The following is a 14,095-nucleotide window of genomic DNA, read 5'->3' on the forward strand; positions in this document are numbered from 1 at the left end:
AGATATTCATAAGCATATCACAGTTTTTCTAAAATGCGTATATATGTGTGTGCATAATTTTAAAACAGAAATTAAAGAAAGGAAACCACTGTAAAGACAGAGAGCTAATTCCCGTTTTCTAGCCTTATCATGTCACTAAGAAACAGACTGTCTTCAGTGTAATGCTGAAGGACGTCATTCACTGTAATGATTTTTAAAATTTGATTAGCTCCTTCCATCAGTCACCAGAATCAAGCAGAAGGGACTATAGCCTAACATCATGACTGAAAGATGACACCGTTGCAAGTGCAGTGCTCACTCCTCCTGCTTTTAGGAAGCTTCTGCTGTGTCAGCATAAGAGTGGCACAGAGGACTGAAAACATAGGGGACCTGATTCACTGGTAAGATCTCATATTCTACACAACCCTTACCCCTATAAAATTGCTTTTATCATTGAACCTTAACTACATTGCAAACAGAAAATATAGTGAAATCGTTGCATACACTACAGTAGCTCGAATAATCTTTCCTTTTCTTAAAGAAACACATGCCTGCCTTCAAGCATAGAGAAAGAACATTTGTGATTTGGGTTTACTCAGTTTGTGTGAATTGGTTTTCATTGTTTCAGCTTTAACATTTATATTCTCAGTGAAAACATTTTTAATTTTTAGGAAAAACTATTTATAGATCCTCTACATTAAATCATTTTTGTAACTGTGCTGCTAACGGTTGAATTTGGAGCATCTGGTTTATAAATGTCTCTTGAAATGACCCTTGATAGAATATGTATCAGCACTGAAATTCTTAGACTTTCTGGAACCATAGTTTCAGTTCCTGGCAAGACTGATACAGCTCCCTAATTTTCTGAGCGATAAGGTACATTCCTTGTAGTTCAGCTTATTTGGATTTTGGGGGAAAAATTTTTTTTTTTCTGTTCCCAAAGGTCTGTGTTAACAACCATCTACTTAATGAAGAATTCCAAATAAGATTTTTTTCTTAAGAATTGTCTTTTCTAAAATCTAAATCTCATTAGGGCTCAGTGATTAAAAATCTTTTTTTGAAATATTTTAAATGCACAGAAAAGACAGTAGGATATCTTTATGCACCAACCACTACCAATAAACTGATGTTAATGTTTTGCTGTATTGGCTTCAGTTCCCTTTTTTATTATTTTTCAAAGGCATACAATATTTGAGATATAGCTTAAATCTCATATCCCTTTAGCCCTACTGAATCCAGTGCATATCATTTCCAAATATGGTTTTAAACTTTGCCTCATATTTCCCTAAACTGTACGAATAAAAATGAAGTGAGGTTTCTCTTTTATTTTTTGTTTCTATTTATAAACAATTATTTTGCACAGTTTTAAATTTATGTGAATGGAGTCAACACTGGATGAACCCTTTTGATACTTTGAAAAAATTCAACAGTATGTTTTTAAAATGTGTTTATATTGATACTTACTATGTTATTTATGTCCTATAAACTATTCCATTTGTATTAACTATTTTTTAGTATATAGTGAGATTATCTTATATTTAGTCTATCAGCCATTATGTCAGAAAGTGAACATTATATTAAATAATATTTCATGACACTATAAAATTATCAATTTGTATTTTTTAACTTTATTTTTTATTTAAATGTAGTTGATATACAATGTTAGTTTCCGGTGTACAGCAAAGTGATTCAGTTATACATTTATGTACTTTTTTTTTCTCAGATTCTTTTCCATTATATGTTATTACAAAAAATTGAATGTAGTTCCCTGTCCTATACAGTAGATCCTTGTTGTTTATCTATTTCATATATAATAATGTGTATCTATTTAACCCCAAATTAACTTTTATTTATATACTACTTGGTACAGTTATTGAATATGAAAATTCACTCTATTTTATTATTTCAGTCTTTCATTTATTCATCTTCCCAGTCTTTATTTCTAATTATTTCTCTTCACTACATTACTTCCACTCTCTCTGTTCCCTTATTGTGGAAAGCTTACTGGAGATCTGTTAGACCATCCTCTTTTATTCTTCATGCCTCTCAACCTCACCTCTTTACTTATCATTGTCCCTCTGTGCTGTGTTCGGGGTAATTCTCTCCACAGCTGTATCTATTTTGCCTTTCGACCCATCTTTGTGTTTTCAGCATATATATATATATATATGTACTTGTATAATAATGTACTGGTTTTATATATATGATATCAGTACTTCATTATACATTTATATATATCTATATTTAATGAAATGCTTTTTTTTACTTTTTTCTTTGCCTATCTTTTTTATATTTTAATGGTTTTGATTTATTTTTATGCTTTTATGGATTTTAAACAAACATTTTATTATCTCTAGCTCCTTGAATTCCCATTGGTGCTTGTTTCATTCTTTGCTTCTCCATCATTGGAGTTATAAGAATAATGATAATGATAATATTAACAAGAGTGGTACCTACTTATTTTTATTGAGCACCTACTCTATGCTAGGTATCATTCTAGGTGCTTTCTATGTACATTCAACCTTTACAGCTCTATGTGGTGGCTTCTATATCCAACTTTACAGATAAATGAACTGAAGTTAAGGAGACTGCACAACTAATAAGCAGATGTGAATTTATCTTCAAAGTTCAAAATCTTTACTCTTAATTAGCATGCTATAGTCTCTCTTAATAAATGCATATAGGCAGATTTAATTTAATAGACCTATCATGGCTTTAATGATTGGTCCATTAATCAAAAAACATTTAGCCAAACCAGATAAAAGCACTCTGTTTGTGTGTGTGTGTGCATCTAAAGGATATTATATAAATATAAAGTTATATTTCTGTGTACAGAAATTATTATATGACATATCATGAAAACATTGTATTCCACCCCTTAGACTTTGAGTAGTCTAGATCTAGAGGAAACATTGTGTACACCAAACACCAAGGTCCAATTACATGGCATTTCTATCTAAGTCACTTTCTAAAATTATATGTAAACATCAGATAGATACCAGATTTAGAAACATAGTTTGCATTACACTCCTGCTGAAAATATTTGTGCATCTGTGAAAGTTTCTGGATTCTTAGACAAAATGTTTGGAATGATCTTAATATCATCAGATATCAGCCATATATAAAATCATTGTTTTGGTTACAACGTACTTTCTGCTAATGATGATTTTGGTCAGACTTTAATTGTAACACAAACCATTCATGAAAATTGATCCACAAAATTATGTCAGAGTCAAAGAAAAAATCCTCATAATCTTAAATTCATTTGTTAGTAAGATTCCCTTTCTTCCCTCAGTGAATACAATGTAAATATAAAAATAAATAAAATATATCTTGACAAAGAAGAAACCAGGATAGTATCCTGGATGGTCTGAAATTCATTCTTGAATAAAATCATGGTTTATGATTTATTTACAAAAAGAATTAGAAGCTGTAAATATTTAGACCATTCATTTTATAAGAAATATATATGTGTGTATATATATCTATGTGTATATATCTATGCATATGACTCACTTGCCTACCTTTTCATTACTAAAATAAAATCCTTTGGCTGAGGTAGGCTCATAGTTTGAAGGTTAGGTGACTCCAGAGAAGTTTTACTTTATATGCGGTGTAGAAGGCATATGACTTGCAATCTCTCAGAGAGCAGTCTGTGAAATGAATGCAAGCGTGGTCCTGTGTATGCAAGAGTACAGAGGCAGTCCAACCTCTTAATAACTCACCATCCCGTGTGACTGAATCTGTACATCACTCATAGAAACTCAACTGAAGGCAGCTCCTAAAGTCACAGGGATAATTTGAGGACTAGGTGAAAAAATTGGATAGTGCCTTCATGCTCACGCCATTCATCCAAAGGGGAAGTTGGGAAGTTGAGGCCATCTGCTAGGAACATAACACATTATCACATTTCCACTTCACACAGACAGGCTAAGGATGTTGACGCTGTCACCATTTGGCACATAAATTTACTGTGGCTTGTTATATAGATAGGAAATATGAGAGCAGAGGTCCAAACACTGATCTCTCTAAGGGCTTTCAGGCCCACTGGTAGACACCGATGGATGCCTGACCCACCTCTATCCCTAACTTCTTGCTGACCGAGGCCAATTGTATACAGATGATTCTCTCCCAGCCCCTAAGCCAGTTTCAGTAATTCTGTTTTCCCCTTGTGTTTTATGTGGGAATGTTCATGTGACTAAATCACAGCCAGTGGAACCAAAACTAAGTCTGCTAGAGGCTTCTAGGAAAAGGTTTTCTCCCTAGTAGAAAGACCCTCACCCCATCCTCATCAAAAATAAAATAGTTTTCTTTGTAACTGTATATTATAAGTTCTGAATAAACTGCCTTGAGTAGTCAAAGTCATCTTGCAACCACGTGCAGAGATATTAAAAACCACTTCCTTGATCCTGGATCATATCACTATGACACACAAAATATTCATTTAAGGACTCACCTATCTCTGGATATGTGAAATATTCAATCCATTATGGTTAAAGTTAAATTTCTACTCGATGTAGTGATACAACAGTCTAAGACAAGCGTCAGAAGCTGTTTTCTATGAATGGCCATACAGGAAGTATTTTAGGATTTGTGGGCCACTGAGTCCCTGTCACAAGTGCTGCACTGTAGTGTTGTAACACAGATGCAGCTGCAGACAGCACGCAAATGGATGAGCATGGCACCGCTTCAATGAAACTTCATTTCCAAAAAGTACGAGGCCAGCATATCTGGCCTGGGAGCTTTAGTTTGTTGAATCGTGAATGTGCTAAACATCACACACAATTTGAAAATACCACCAAATATCTTTGTTTTCCAAAGGAATAAGCCGAGTTGACGTTTAAATGACTTGTTCTCAGTTACAAGCACACCTATTAATGGTGTAGACGTTATCTCTTAGAATGAAATTAATTGAGGTTACCTGGGCATGTGCACAAGAAAGGATTTGTATCCAACAGCCTTATGAAAAGTCAAAAAGACCATGAACTTTCTCACTAAATGTAAACTTTTGTTATTCTCCTATTAAGATGATTAATGGATACACAGGTATATTAAGACTGTGTATGCTTCTCTTTCCCGAAGCTGATAAAAATGTCTTCACTGAACTTAATGGAGAAAAGTATGAAAATATCATATCTTCTTTGGTTACTGAAGGAAAAGGACAGTTTTCACTGACACCATCCACTTTGGTTCAAAAGAAGTAAGTGGAGCTCTGAACTGCTGTTTTGCCACAAGCATTTTACAGCTCTTTCTCCCATTATAAAAATGGCAAAGTGTTCTGAAAATGAAAATTTTTCCTCAGGGACAAATTCATAGAGATTTATTATCTTGCCTCCAAGGGATAGGACTGAGCCATTTTTACAGCCAAAAGTTACTTGTATTTTCAGCACTGGAAGTATTTCTCTGCAGACTTGCAATGTGTAAAAAGATCATTATTGCTAAGCACTTCTGCCACTGATACAGCCACCAACAGGCCATCAGTGATATTAGTCAAGTGCTTTGATAGCATTCCTGTGACTCCCAGCCAGAAACATGCATTTGAAATTTATGTGAAACATTTAAAAATGCAGAGTCCTGGGCCTTACTCTAGTGGCTACACTTGCCAGAGACGGCCTCTGGATAGCTGTCTATTTTACACCGGCCCCCAGTGACTCCTGAGCACAGCCAGCATGGAGAGCCACTGCTAATGGAGAAGAAAGCAGTTTTCTTCTTAACATCCAATTTTAAAAAGTCAATGTCTAAACAATGGTTGTTTATCAGCTTATAAATAATGCCTGTGTGCCTCAAAAATAAGCAAAAATAGACACTTTTTATAACATTGATCCAAACCATCAAAGTCTGCATCTGAAACTGATGGCAATGGTCCTGTCAGACCTTCCAGGAGATCTGCCCTAGAGTCATTCCTTGGGGTTATTCTAACCCAGTGCTGATTTCAGATTTCATCTCATTCTGGGAAGAATCCAGTCAGAACAGTCTTCTGTTTCCTATGCTAAGTCAGTTAGGGCTACTCTTAGGAAGGGGAAATTTGAGAAGTTCCAGAAAAGTACCTTCACCACACAAGCAGACACTAGCCACAATAAATAAAATGCCTGGTCAACTGCCTATCACATCTACATTATCATTAGAATATTTTTTGAATGCTGGAGATTATTTGGGCTGTAGGGATATCTTCTTAGAAGGTCAGCATGTACATAATATAACTCTTTTAAACTCAAGAAATACCAAACAGAAGATGCCTAAATGTAGTGTGGAAATCACATGAGATTTACCAAAGGACATGTTATAGATTAGCAGATACACATAAAGTAATAGGTTTTGTTTAGCTGTATCATCTATCTTGTTTCACAGACAATATAAGGAAACTGCATGAACTGGTAGGCTTCAAGTGTTTAACCAATTGCTTGTTGCCATGGCTATATGCCTGAAAGCTGCGGAATCTCATTCTAACAAATTTAGATAAAATTGTAATTGAAATTGAAGCTGAAAGTAATCATATTAATTCAACTAAAACTATGTCATGCACTTAGGAAATGATGAGAGATTATCATTGAACGAAGTGAATGACTCCCCATTACTAACTCCATTGAGTAGTGACCAGTCCTTGTATTATTTGGCCTTTCAGTGCATCATTAGACACTGAAAATTGCTTAAACACTCTCTGACTTTAGCTTCATAGAACCACATACTCCTGGCTTTCTTGTTTATCTTTTTTCACTTCTTCTTGACCTCCTTTAAAGAAAACTACTCCTCCAAACAACACTTAAACACTAAACCTCCTCTATGCACTAAGCAAGGCATTCTGCTCTTTTCACTGTAAACCCAGAGAAACTGACCATTTTGTAATTTTTTCAATTTTCATCAAAATACTGATAATCGCTAAATCCATACAGAAATTACACATTGGTTGATCTCCAGACTACTATAGCCAACTTCCTACTTCTATCTTTACTTCTATGTCATGTAAACACCTCAAACCCATTTCATAAAGTGAACCTATTGCCTCTCCCTCAAAACTGCTCCTCCGCCAACATCTCTACACTAAAAAAGTGCCACCACAGTCCATGTCCACCCTCCCACTTCAGCCAGAATCCTAGGAGTGGCCCTCACTGGCTCCCTCTTTTCATCTTCAATAATCTATTCATATCTCTTCTGCCTTCTACTGCTTCCATCAATATTGTGCTACCATAGTTCAAACCACCACCTTTCCTTCTTGGACTATGGCAATAACCTCCTAACTCTTCTGTGGCCATCACCACTTCAAATCTTTCAGTGGACTCCCATTCTCAAAGTATTTGCCATAGTTATAAAGAAAAGGCATTGCTTGGTTCCTCCCTTCCTCTGAAGCTGCGTTCTCCTGTGGCTGCCTAGGCTGCAGCTCCCCTGTGTTCTTTTAGCACCTCCTCCATTGACCGCACAAGCTGTTTTTCCTGCTTGGAGCACTCTCCCTTCAAAATTTTCCTCTCAAAGGACTTTCTTATTGTTAAATTTTCAATTTCAGTCCCATATTTTTCAGGGAAATACTCTGTGTCTTCCCCAAGAATCTTAGATGCCTCGTGTTTCTTCTCTCCCAGAGCATCGCTTCCTTCCCTTTTTGTTACACTACACATGTAATTACAGGTGTTCATTCCAGTTTTATAAAAGTAGTGGGCTCTGTGAGTGTAGGGAGCGTGTTTGTCCTGTTCTTTGCATTATTTCTAGAGTCTACCATTATCCATAGCCCAAATTAATATTTTTGACTGAATAACTGAATAACTGATGTTGGCATAGCGCTGGTTCATGTTCACTAGGCTAGTATTTGTGGCTTTTTGCTTTTCATTGTCAGGAAGAAAGAAACACGTGGTCCTTATAGCTGTGAATTTATTATCATATTGACACATACTGGACAGCACTGACAGTAACCTTTACAGTAACCTTTATACCTTAGGAGGGATTATTTATATCTTTGGAAGGTATGGTGAAGAAGGAAGAGCTGAGAAGTACTGAAGGAGAAAATGGGGGAGGATAATAGATGAATAACCTGCCACATGATTATCACTGAAGACCAGTTACTCTCTTCTGCCCAGTTGATGTTTCGGAACATACACTGTGTGTGTGTGTGTGTGTGCGTGTGCGTGTGCGTGTGAAATCTGCATCAGACACAACATTGGGCTCACATCAGTTACACTCTTTCTAAACCCATTTATCATTTTTGGACTGAGGTATAATGGCATTCCCTAGTCTGTAGGTTTGCTTGATCAAGTGAAATGATCCACATAAACAGCATAACACGAAGCATGGAAATTGTAAGCATTCAATAGTTACTGTTCTCAAAATTAGAATAATGTTAAAAACAAGACAAGAGGCTCCAAATAATTCACAAATTTTACCCAATGATTGTATATTCAAGAATAAACTGTTTTGGAAAATATTCAAATGAGGCTGTCTTTATAGTGCTTCTAATAGATAATGTAACTGGGAGTCAGAATTTTCCACATAAATCAGTGGATAGTGAACATTGTTTAGTCTACCACATTTTTGTGGTCTCCACCAAAATTTATCAATGATACCCACTGAATTTATTTCCATTCCCTTTTGCTACTCCATGGAGAATGAATACAATAATATGACTTTAATAAACAAAGAACTTATTTTACCAAAGAAAGCTTTTTTAAAAAGATGATAAAGAATGTACTATCTAAGCGTTATATGTGCATTAACAAAATTGCATAGACAGCCACCCTGTTTATCCTCATCAAATTAATTTTAAATCTCTGGTTATACCAAATTCTGGATTTTTCAGAATGATAAATTCAAACCTCAGACAAAGCAAAATTAGAGTAAGTATCCCACAAACATATTCTCATTTGGACCTAAAATGTGATTCTTAGTAATGCAAATCTATTTGGAGAATTATTTTGTGAAAACTCACAAAGTCCTTTGCCCTTATTTTTACCCCTAAAACTTTGGATAAAAGGCTCAAAGTTTTTTTAGATCTGTTTTTGAAAGGGATGGATTAGGGATTTTTCTATTACCAAATTTATTCATATTCAGACATAAGGATTTTAAATATGTCTCTTTATACTACAACTTCTTGTCATCAAAGGACATGGGCTGTCATCACTCTGCTGACTATCAGAACCTTGCTGTGGAAGCCTTATGTGATGCTTCTTCACTTGAGCTAAATAAAAAGATGGGGTAGATGCTTTTTTGGGCTCCATGTGTTAATTGCGTCCTAATAAAACCATCTAGTTAAACTGTCTGCTTTGTAGTGAAGTGCAGTTGAGAAGAAATTTCTAAAGGAAGCCTGCTAAGTCGATTGTGCTCCTAGATAATTAATTGAAATAGGAAAAAAAAGCAAAAAAATGAAAATTCTGTAACGCTGCCTTTTCAACTCTTTTACATAACAAAGTTTCTAAGATTCCTTGCAGCGGATAGAGTATTCTCCTTCAGCGAACTGTGTGCTGTTTTACTCAAATTAGCAACTATTGCCATTGTATTTGACCAATTCCTTCCAACCTTCAAAAATGGGAGATAAGGTTAAAAGCTATCAAAACACCCTGAAAATATAACTAGTTGACTTTCACTAATTGATAACATAACTATAAAAATTTGATTGTTACCAAGGTTGTTTGTGGTTTATTGTCTCCTTTCTGTGATCGCTGTGTTTCATTTTAGTTGTCGGAGTCCCATTTATAACTATCTTCCAGATGTAATTTAGCTTTGTATTTATTTTTTGAAAGCAGGATGATCAATGTGCTATTTTTTAATCTGTGTTAATATGTCATTAGTGTTCTATGCCTTAAATTCTAAAATTCCAATATTAATTTTATTTTTTTATTCTGATAGTAGTTACAAATTAAAATCACATTTCCCCTTGCCTAAGATGTTTTAAATGATTCGTTGTATCAGCAATTGATTGCACCCAAGGGCCAGGTCTTTCTTCAGTCCTATCATGGCTTTAACTTGTTTTGCTTTGACATGCTATAGAAGCAAGCTTTTCTTATATAACACATAGTATTGAATATCATAGCCTGCTCGTAATAACAACTTGCCATACACCCATCCTAATCATACTCATACAGATAGCAGCCTCAAGTCTCACCATTTACCTTTACCTGTTTTACAATTTATAATCCAGCCCAGGTAGAAAAGTCCCATGGGTTGAATTGTGTCCCTCCAAAATTTATTTGTTGAAGCCATACACCTCAGTGTCATGGTGTTTGGAGATAGTTAAGTTTAGATTAGGTCATGAGAATGGGCCTTTACTATGGGATTAGAGCCCTTATAAGAGGAGACACCAGACGGCTCACCTGCTCACACAATCTCTGTCTCTCTCAATCTCTCTGTCTCTCTCTTTCTCTCTCTGCCACATGAGGACACAAGGAGAAGGCAGTCCTTTGCAAACCAGGAAGAGAAATCGTACCAGAACCCAATCATGCTGACATCCTGAACTTGAACTTTCGGCCTCCAGAACTATGGAAAAGTAAGTTTCTGTTGTTTAAGCCACTCAGTCTATGGTATTGTTACAGCAGCCCAAGCTGACTAATATGAAAAGCATTACCCTCAGGAGGATTATTCAAACAATGAAAAAGAAAACTTGCAAGGAAATGATACATGAATTTCTCTCTTAATTTGCTTCTCCCTTACATCCACCATCCCAATTAGATGATAAGTAGATAGACAGATACATACACACACATATAGATGCATAGAGGACAGAGAGATTAAAATGTGACATAAAATGCTTTCAGATCTAAGTATGCATTTAACAATCCAGGCTTAGTTGGCTATCATTCAATGGTGGTTGGTCACTCACCATTTTTCGCAACAAATTTTACTATTTCCTTTTAATGAAATTTTCTCTATAATCTTGTATATAGTACTATTTTAATAAATTTCAGTATACACTTCAATTGTTGTCATCTTGATTTATTACCTTAGTCCACATTAAGCAAGCCTTGGATTATTATTTTCAATAATGTCTAAAAGGATTGCTGATGTAAAATATAGCCCAAAGCTATTAGATGTACATAAAATAACTTTATCAGAAGCCTAAGTTAACAAATTTCCAGGTAGGATGCTTGTTGAAGAAGCTAGACTTCCCATTCAAAATGTGAATATTGGAAAGCACTTACCTTTTTGCATACTGTTTCCATGTCTGCAAAATGCACATGGGTTTACTTCCTTCTCTACCTATCATCCTTCTAGAAGATCACAGTTGACTCTGCACACAAATCAATCTTGAGAAATCCTTTGATAGTTCGCTAGCTATAGTCCCATTAAGATGGAAGAGTCTGTGTTTTCTTTTTTGTATCCCCAGTCTGCCCCATAACTGGTACTCAATTCATACGTTAGTAAATACAGCCAGTTCACAATTATCTAAAATAGCCTAATATGTAGTTACAAAAAGCTAAATAGGAGCTATTCAATTATGTCTGGCTTCTCCTACCGTCCTTTACCTAACTTTTAGAAAACAGGGTCATTCATGATGATGGTTCTCTGAAGAGCTTATTGCTTTGTCCCTATTATCTATTTTAGGCCCAGGAAAATAAAGAAGTGGCACTCCAGTTTCTAATCTGAAGATGAGGGACTTGGACCTACAATAGAGCAAAGATATTTGTACAGTTACATAGTCAGTGAGCAGGGATGAGATGACTTGCGCTTTGCTTTAGCACCAAATGTCATTGCTTTTCCACTGGTGATAGTATCGCTCTTGGTTTCAATACTTCTATCCCAGTTTTTAAGATGTAAACATTAGGGGGAGTTTGGTAAATGGTGCATGAAAATCCTGTGAACTACTTTTGCAAGTCTTTTGTGAACCTAAACTTATTTCAAAATACAAAGGTAAAAAATAATAAAATGATCATAGTAAACATTTAGATAACATTTAACAGGTCTTAAAGTTACTTTTCAAGTGCTATATCTGTATTAGCTAATCATACAGAGATAAGTCTGAGATTCAGATTTCTAAGTCTAAGGTGACTCATTTAAGATTTCACCATTACTGAAATATAAAATTGTGCTTTTTAAACACCCTGATACATAAAGATAATATTTGTGGTCAATTTGTACCAAAGTAGATGAAATTCCTATATCTATATATACGTATATAAAGAGAGAGTTATTTACATATATAAAGTCCCTTATATATGAAGAAAGTTGTTTTTACGTATAAAAATTTTACACATAAATATACTTCTAAGTTACAAAATTTGAAAAGCTACCCATAAAGTATAATGAGAGAATTATGGGATTGATAGTTGTATAAGGAAAAGATTAAATATCAAAACCACCAGCGTACACATGACAATGAAATCCAATTTTTCCCTTCTCAGGGATATAAAAGGAGCTTCGGGAAACTGATTAGGGAAACGAGTATATTAAATTTAAGAGATGCTTCACCTCTTTAGCATTGTCCTTGACTGACACTTCTTTGAATGTGGACCTCCTCCCCTTCTCCCAATCTTTTTACCTTCACAAACTCATGAATATATAGGGAAAGCCTATTCAAAATTTAAAGTGCCATATATAGCTATTTCCAAGACTGGTCAAACAATTAATAGATTGATTTGGTCTGTCACTCATATGAAACTTATGCAGTTATAGTTGCACATAGACAATAGGACACTTTGAAGCATGACTCAGTTTGAAAGCATTTATTTCTCAATGTTCTTTCTACTTTGAGAAGATTGGATTATTGAAAGGGAAGCTGGCTCAATACTGAAGCCCAAGTCAGCATCTGAAGGTAATGACCACTTAATTGCCTGAAGCACAGTAAGGACTTATTTCACTGAAACAACAAAAGCACTGTGATCAGAAATTAATTCTTTGAGCAACTCATTTGGTGTATCATGCACCCAATTATGCACAGAATTTTTGAATCTTATTCAATAAAGTCAGGTATATGAGAAACAATTATTTCTTTTCAGTAACCCATTTTACATCTGACCACACAATCCATAGGACTGCAATCATAGTCATTCTTGATCTTTCTTTCCCTTTCTTGGGACTTACCAGAGATTTAGAATCCTAAGCAGTACCAAGGCAGAGAAAAGGCATAGGTCAAAGGTGGGGTTGGGGCTCTCTGAGTGTTCATGCTAAATTCTTCCACACATCCTATGTCACTTCTGTCTTCTCAATCAGCCATAAAATTTTTACTAAGAGCTTAGATTTTGAGGATGGCATGTGTTTTATGTATAGGAGAGTAGTAACAATTTCAGGGTTTTAACCAATACTTTTGGACTTGCTTCTTGTATTCTCAAGACCCTGTCACATATCTTTCCTGAGGGGGAAAATGTCAAAATATAGAGAGAATAAAAGCATGCAAGTTTATATTTTAAAATATTATCCAGCCACATATTTTTAAACACTTTGAACAATGACATCCACTTCTGGGCATTTACCAAATACAAGATCTCTATTTGAAACAAACTATGCTTAAAGAAGAGAGCACATTAGTACTCGTATGGAAGGTGTGAACCAAATACACCAGGGCTGAGGCGCTTTTTTATTGTTAAAATACATTGCATATGCAGATACCTGAGGAAACTCATACAGTAGTATTAATAAACCTTTCTTGCTTGGGGGTACAACTAAGTTGGCATAGACATCATTATGTTCTGTTGCTGTGAGCTACTTCAGAGAATTTGCAGGCAGCCTTTGCTTTCTATTCATCTCTTAGTTCTGCATTTTCAAATCATTCAATATGCAATGGCCAGCCCTCTTCCCTCTCTCTAAAGTAATGTCATGAAAATAATGCTATCAACTGTCCTGCTGCAGAAATTACCTACGCCTTTCCTCTCTCCCTACAATATGCAATTTTATGATCCCTTTGGAACAAAAACCTAAAGGCTTACAAGCTTGGAGATTTGAAATGTTCAGAATAGAATGTAAAGTGCAGATACAGTTGTTTATGTTTGTGAGGATTTCAGGGCTATTTGTTCAGTAAAATAGTTTATGAGCCAATGGGTATGATTTTGAAAAGCTTGATGGTTAATTTTATCTCCCCAAAACAACATGGCTCCCAAGACTCTGGAAACAAAGTTGGGTACAATTAGATTGCTATCACAAAATATCTAGTTTTAAATTGAGATAGAAGCTTCAAGATTTGTGACTTTGAAATAAGAGTAATAGTTAA

General features: G+C 35.2%; 1 long non-coding RNA gene across 2 annotated transcripts in view; it reads left to right on the top strand.

Annotated features, from left to right (window-relative positions):
- The first annotated feature begins 268 nt into the window (after positions 1 to 268).
- LOC123615022 (uncharacterized) overlaps positions 269 to 14,095 on the top strand; it is a 67,044-nt gene continuing 53,217 nt past the window's right edge. For both annotated transcript variants that reach the window (XR_006722562.2, XR_012507174.1), the window contains exons 1-2: positions 269 to 380; positions 10,334 to 10,441. This is a non-coding gene — a long non-coding RNA (uncharacterized LOC123615022). The remainder of the gene's footprint in view (positions 381 to 10,333; positions 10,442 to 14,095) is intronic.

The sequence above is a fragment of the Camelus bactrianus genome, chromosome 1 (genome assembly GCF_048773025.1).
Source record: "Camelus bactrianus isolate YW-2024 breed Bactrian camel chromosome 1, ASM4877302v1, whole genome shotgun sequence".
Lineage (NCBI taxonomy): Eukaryota > Metazoa > Chordata > Mammalia > Artiodactyla > Camelidae > Camelus > Camelus bactrianus.